This window comes from Marmota marmota, unplaced genomic scaffold (genome assembly GCF_001458135.2).
Source record: "Marmota marmota marmota unplaced genomic scaffold, marMar, whole genome shotgun sequence".
In the NCBI taxonomy this organism is placed as follows: Eukaryota; Metazoa; Chordata; class Mammalia; order Rodentia; family Sciuridae; genus Marmota; species Marmota marmota.
Genome location: NW_026000068.1, coordinates 763,786 through 770,157, shown reverse-complemented (window position 1 = coordinate 770,157; position 6,372 = coordinate 763,786). Strand labels below are relative to the sequence as shown.

Genomic DNA, 6,372 nt, shown 5'->3' with positions numbered 1-6,372 from the left:
GAACAGCAGTCCTCAGGCTGTGCCTGCCCTGAGTGACTCCATGGTGTGTGGAACAGCAGTCCTCAGGCTGTGCCTGCCCTGAGTGACTCTATCATGTGTAGAACAGCAGTCCTCAGGCTGTGCCTGCCATTTGTGAGTCCATGGTGTGTAGAACAGCAGTCCTCAGGCTGCCCCTGCTCTGAGTGACTCCATGGTGTGTGGAACAGCAGTCCTCAGGTTGTAGCTGCCCTCAGTGACTCTACCTTGTGAAAGCAGTGCCCTTCCTAACTTACTCCATTTTCAGATTGAGTGCTGGTGGAAGGACTCCACACGTTGTGTTTACAAGTCAACAGCGTCCGTCTGCCTGGCACCAGCATAACACACAAGCTGGTAAGTAAATTAATTGTGCTAATAAGAACGACTACCTGTGGACTTCCTGAATTAATCAGAAGCACACGGATGCACGTGTTGCCAAACCCATATGGGAAAGTACCACGCCCGTGAGCTCATGGAAGACACCAGACCCCCAATGCAGCCCCTCCCCTAAGGTGCACAAATGGAGGAGCACCCCGAGACTGGACACCGTGCATGCTGACCCCAGCACCTGGTCACTGTCATGAAATTTTCTGGGAAGTCACTTACAGTGATGACTCTCCAGATCTGTATTTGGGCTTCAGCACAGTGCAGTGTCTCCTGCCCAGGACGATCACGTGAGTCCCACTCCTTGGTGACATGTCAAGATGACACTCCACATTGACACTGAAACTGCCTTCCCAGGCCCTGGTCTAGAATAAGCTCCTGTGCTTTGACAGCTCCTGCCCTCACCCACGTCCCTGCTGGCCCTCACCTCCTCTGACCTCCTGCAGGACTCTGCATTCCCACTTGCCATCTGCCTTTCTTCTCAGCTCAGCCTCCTGAGCCCTGTGGCCGCTGCACCCTGTCCAGCCTTTCTACAAGCTGTATGTATAACCCTGTGAAGCATCAAGTGGCCCTTGAGAATTCCTAACATTCTAAGTTAAGATTGGGATAAAAGAACCTGTGACTGCCCAGCTTATGACACCAGGTGACCCATGAGTACCCAGTGAACTGTCACTGCTGGACGTGGCGTCACCTAGGAATTCATCGTGGTTCCTCAACTCTGACGCTGTGGAGAGACACGGCTCATTCTGGCTCATGTCCGGCAGGGGCCCCACCTGCAGGGTCCTGGACTTCTCTCGCCTCCTCCCAACATCCAGCTGCTTTCACTCTCTTCTCAAATCACATGTCAAGTCTCCAGGACAATGACCCTCTGGCCTAGCTGAGGGGGCACATGGGCAGGGGTCCCAACCAGCCCTAGGCCCTTACTACTACTGGGATCTCCAGGGTGACCTCAGGAAGCACTTTGATTCTGACCCAGGGGTCCCCTGGGCTCTGAAGTGGAGGGAAAGAGGCCAACCCAGGGGTCCTTGGGCAACTGCCAGTCCTGGATCTCCCCAGGGACACCCCCTTGCCCCCACTCTAGCTCATCCCTTGGGCTTGGCTCCACACTGGAGGGTGCCCCTGGCAGGGACTGCAGAGGTGTGTCCCCGAGAGCCTGGGGCCTGGTTGGCCGCCCTGCCGCTGGATCCAGTCCCCTCTTGCCAGACTTCTCTGGTCCTCAGGCCTGTGCTCCATCCTGGACAAGCTGGAGATTCACCCTGGACCCGGCCTGGGGGTGCAGAGCAGTCAGGGCAGAGGACAGAGCTGATCTTATGTGACATCTGTCCAAGAAAGGTCTGTGCCTTTGAATAGTTAGCACACACAGTGTGGCCTCCACCAGAGCCAAGGGCAGGAGCAGTCAGGCAGAGGGCAGATAGGGCTGGAGGACCTTGAGGGACAAGGACGAGGGGCTACAGATGCCACTTTAAGGAAAAAGTTTCACTTTTCCGCCCCGAGGGAAAGGCTCACCACCTCCTCTACCATCCCAACCCTTCACCCCCAGATTAGGACCCACCTGGCTCTGATTCCTGAGCCTTCCCCATAAAAGTCCCAAAACCCAAGCCTGTTTTGCCCTCTCCACTAGAGGTCAGCTCTGACAAATAAACGCTGGTGTGCATCTCTGCCTGGTCTCCGTCTTCATTTCCCACTTACCGCCTCTCGTTCCTCACTTTCCCTTCACTTTGGTGCCAAAACCCAGGATTGGGTTCCCTGGTGTGCCTGCTCCCCTCTTCGAGGGTCATTGAGCATCCCCAGGCCCTGATGAGGATTCCATCGTGAGACCAGGCCTTCCATTTTGCTGAACACCCTCTCTGCACCCACCACCAGACATTCCAGGTAAGACCCCTGTCTCCGGTTGACCTAAATGACCTACGGTCCTGGGACGTGACTGTGGATCGTCCAGCACTCCCAGGTTACGGTGTGGTCGGGGGCACCCCCAGCCCCAGCTTTCACAGCTACGGCTGATCCCTACTGTCGACCAAGTGGGACTACAGGTGCTCTGTTATTTGGGTCCTGGGTTTTGAGAAAAAACCACCGAGGGTGACTGGGAGTTGTTCCTGGTGAGAACTTTTAGGCCTTGGGTTCATCTCTACGGCTTCTGCCCCACTACGTAGTCCCGGCCAGGCACCCAAGTGCCTCTACGGGTTCCTGCCCCGATGCTTTCCCAGCGGTGGTGACGACCCCCTGAGCGTAACCATCCTCTCAACTGGGAGGTACTAGAGACTGTGGGACGCCTCACCTCCAGACTCACCTCCTACGTCTCACCGTGGGTAGCTCCCCATCCATTCCCTCTCATAGTCCCCCAGGCTGCCTCCTGGCTAATCTAGGGTCCCTCTCTCTCACCCCAGACCTAAACCCCCCAAAACTTATCCACTTGTGCAGTCGTATCTGGCCTCAATATCCTTTGGATAACGACTCTAAATGCCAGTTAATGGCACTCTAGATCCCAATATTATCAGGGATCTTTTCAACTATTGTGAGCGTTGAGGAAAATGGAAAGAGATAGCTTACGTTCAGGCTTCTCCTCTCTGCATTCCATGCCCTCTCTCTGCAACCCCTGCTCTCCCGCACAAGTCCTCTCAGCCCTCACCTCCCCTGCGCCTGCTTCCAAGGGACAGAAGACCCGACCCAGGACTCCTCCTCCTTCCACCCAGTGGATGTGCCCTGCCATGCCATGATTCTCTTCCTAATGAAGCCTCCGCAGCAACTGTCCCCTCGGCCTCTCTGCCCTCCTCTCCTCCTGCCACACACTCATGGGCTGCCTCTACCCAACCTGCATCTCTGTGTCCTCTACTCAAGGTGGCTGGGTTAGATGGTGTCATCCGGGTTCACATGCCTTTCTCTTTGTCACATCTGTCACAGAAAAGCAGCTTGGGCCCTGTACTTCAAGTCCCACCACAGACATCAGAGTTTCAATATCTGACTCAATCATATGACCTGACCTTCCACGATGTCCATATGACCTTGTCTAACGCTCTCCTGCCCGAGGAGCACAGGTGAGTTTGGGAGCAAGCTAGAAATTATGCTGATGGGGTACATCAGACCTCCCCTGCCCATCCGATGGGCACTGAAGTGGCCCCTGGTCAGGACCCAGTTGGGATTAGAATTCACCTGGAGGAGTAACCAGTAGAAACCAGCTCATCCCTTGCCTCATGGCAGGACTGAGAAAGGCAACCCACAAGGCCAGCAATTATGAAAGGCTCCAGGAAGTCATCCCAGATAAGAATGGAAACCTTCCGCATTTCAGACCCCCTGACCAGGCTTTATTACAATATACTAACCTGGACCTGAGGCTGCAGATGGGAGACCACTACTAATGACTACTTTTCCTCCCAGAGTTTCCCCGATATTAAGGCCAAACTAAGGCACTTCAACAGGGGGCCCTTAACTCCCCCAGCTGAGGTTTGGAAGTGCCCTTTAAGGTGTGTAATGGGAGAGACGAGAAGGTCCGGAAGCATCTGTCCCAGGTTTCACTGGCCCACGGGAGGGCCCCTCGGGACTGCCCGGACCCTGTTTTAAATGTGGTCAGACGGGTCACTGGGCTCATACATGTCCTAAGCCTCTTAAGACTCCAGGCCCTTGTCCTAAATGCCATCAGGAGGGACACTGGGTCGCTGACTGTCCCCAAGCCCATAGCACCCCTGGCCATCTGGCCCTTCTGGTTCCCCTTTCCAACTTAGGACTGGCTGCAGAGGACTGTTGAAGCCCAGGTCCCCATTACTGACCACTACCATCACTCCACGGGAGCCCAGGGTAGCCCTGAGTGTTTCAGGTAGGCCTGTGTCCTTCCTCCTGGACATCAGGGCTACATATTCAGTCCTCAAGGGGTTCTGCGGGCTACCACTCGTTCTGTGACCTCTACTGTCAGGGTAGAGGGTGAACCTGACCAGCCCTACAGATACCTGGCCCAGTTAGTGCCTTTGATGCTCTAGTTTTCACCCTCTCCTTTTTGGTCATTCCACAGTGCCCTGTCCCCCTTATGGGAAGGGCCTTCCTCACAAAGCTGGGGGCTACGCTTTCCTTCTCCCGTCATATACACTTCCATCCAGACTCGCCGGCCACTCCCCTGATCCTCACCCTGACCTGAGGACCATCCCCTATTCGTCTGCCAGGGCCTCCCATTACCCCCTTCCAAGTGACCCTACTGTCTGGGGTGCTTGAAGTCCTCTATCGCCTCACACCAGGAGCCCCACATCTGTCTCAAAGTCCCCCTCCATTTTCTGGTCAATCACAACACCCGCTCTCCCTAAAAACTCCTGGGCTTACACCTCTCATTCAAGACTCTTGTGAAAGGGCTTCCTCAGACCTCCTCATTCCCCTTATAACACCCCCATCTTGGCAGTGAAAAGGCCTAACGGTTCTTACCGCTTGGCCCAAGAGCTCCCTTCCATGAACTCTGTGGTCGTCCCAGTCCATCCCGTGGTGACCGATCCTTATACCCTTCTCTCCTCCACTCCTTCAGGGACCTCTTACTGCTCAGTGTTAGACCTGACAGGTGCCTTCTTCTCTGTCCCCTCCATTCTGACTCTCAGGACACTTTCGCCTTCCCATGGACAGACCCTGAGTCTTATAACTCACTCAGCTGACGGGGACAGTTTCCCCCAAGGGTTCCGGGACAGCCCTCATACCTTCAGAGAGGCCTTGGCTAAGGACCTAGTTCCCCTACATCTCACTCAGCCTATGGTGCCACAGCATGTTGATGACCTCCTTCTTTGCAGTCCCCCCTTGAGGTCAGCCATCAGGACACCTGTAAACTTCTCCACTTCCTTTCTGCCCGTGGCTATAGGGCATCTCCATCCAAGGTACAGCTCTCCTTGGCCATGGTGATGGACCTAGGCCTCCTCCTGACCCTACACACGGCCATAACGGTTGATAGATAGGGCCTCATCACTAACATACCAACCCCTCTACTGAGGAAGACATTCTCTCCTTTCTGGGTGTGGCGGGATTCCTCAGAGCTTGGATTCCTAACTACTCCATATTGGCTAAGCCTGTATATGATGCGGCCCAGGGCCCCCTCTCTGAACCCCTATTGCCTCTGTTACAGAGCCCCTCACCAGGCTCTGCAGGCCTCCTCCAGGCCCCTCTCTCCACCTCCCTGATCTCACTCACCCATTTCACCTTCAGGTGGCTGAAAAGCAGGGATTTGCTCTAAGGGTCCTCGGACGCATGCTGGGGCCAACCTTTGCCCCTGTGGCTTATCTACTAAAGGGTCTTGACCCTACTGTTTGAGGATGGGCTGCAGCCTCTCTACTCATTAACAAGCCAAAGAAACTCACCTTGGGGCCCCACCCACCTAAAGGATCTCCTCACCTACTAGGACTTACACTGCTTACCCCCTGTTGCCTGTTGTGTCTACAGGTTTCCCTGGTGGAAGATCCAGTCTCCTCTCCACACCTGCTCACCTTTAAACCCTGCCTCTCTCCTCTCGCGGCTCAGGACGCGCCCCCTCTCCTCCTGTCACCATTCATGCACTGAGACTCTGAGGAGCTCCCTCTGCACCCGTCCCACACACAGGAGGGCCCTGCTCCAGGCCACATGCACAGGGTCCACAGATGGCCTCTCCTTCCTTCAGGGGGAGTCGTCAGGCAGCGTGTGCCTCAGTCTCTCTCACCTCCACTGTGGAAGCTGCTCCCCTCCCCAGTAACTCATCCAACCAGCAGGCTGAACTGGTGCCCTCGAAAGAGCCTTCACTGTGGCAACGGGGGCCTCCTCTATGTCTACGCTGGCTCCAAACACGCCTTCCACACATTCCTCTCCCTCTCTGCTATTTGGACGGAGCGTGGATTCCCTACCACCAAGGGGTCTTCAGTTATAATGCCCCTCTACCTCCCACCTCCTTCAGGGCTCAAAGTTTCCCTCTGCCACTGGAATCATGGGTGTGCCCATGTCCCTGTGTCTGTGTCTGGGTGTGCCCATGTCCCTGTGTGTGTGTCT

At 55.5% G+C, this 6,372-nt stretch overlaps 1 long non-coding RNA gene across 1 annotated transcript; it reads left to right on the top strand.

The window, feature by feature from the left end:
- The first annotated feature begins 1,854 nt into the window (after positions 1–1,854).
- Positions 1,855–6,366, top strand: LOC125619948. The gene is made up of 3 exons (XR_007351513.1): positions 1,855–2,271; positions 3,298–3,431; positions 5,797–6,366. It is a non-coding gene; the product is annotated as an uncharacterized LOC125619948 (long non-coding RNA).
- Positions 6,367–6,372: the final 6 nt, after the last annotated feature.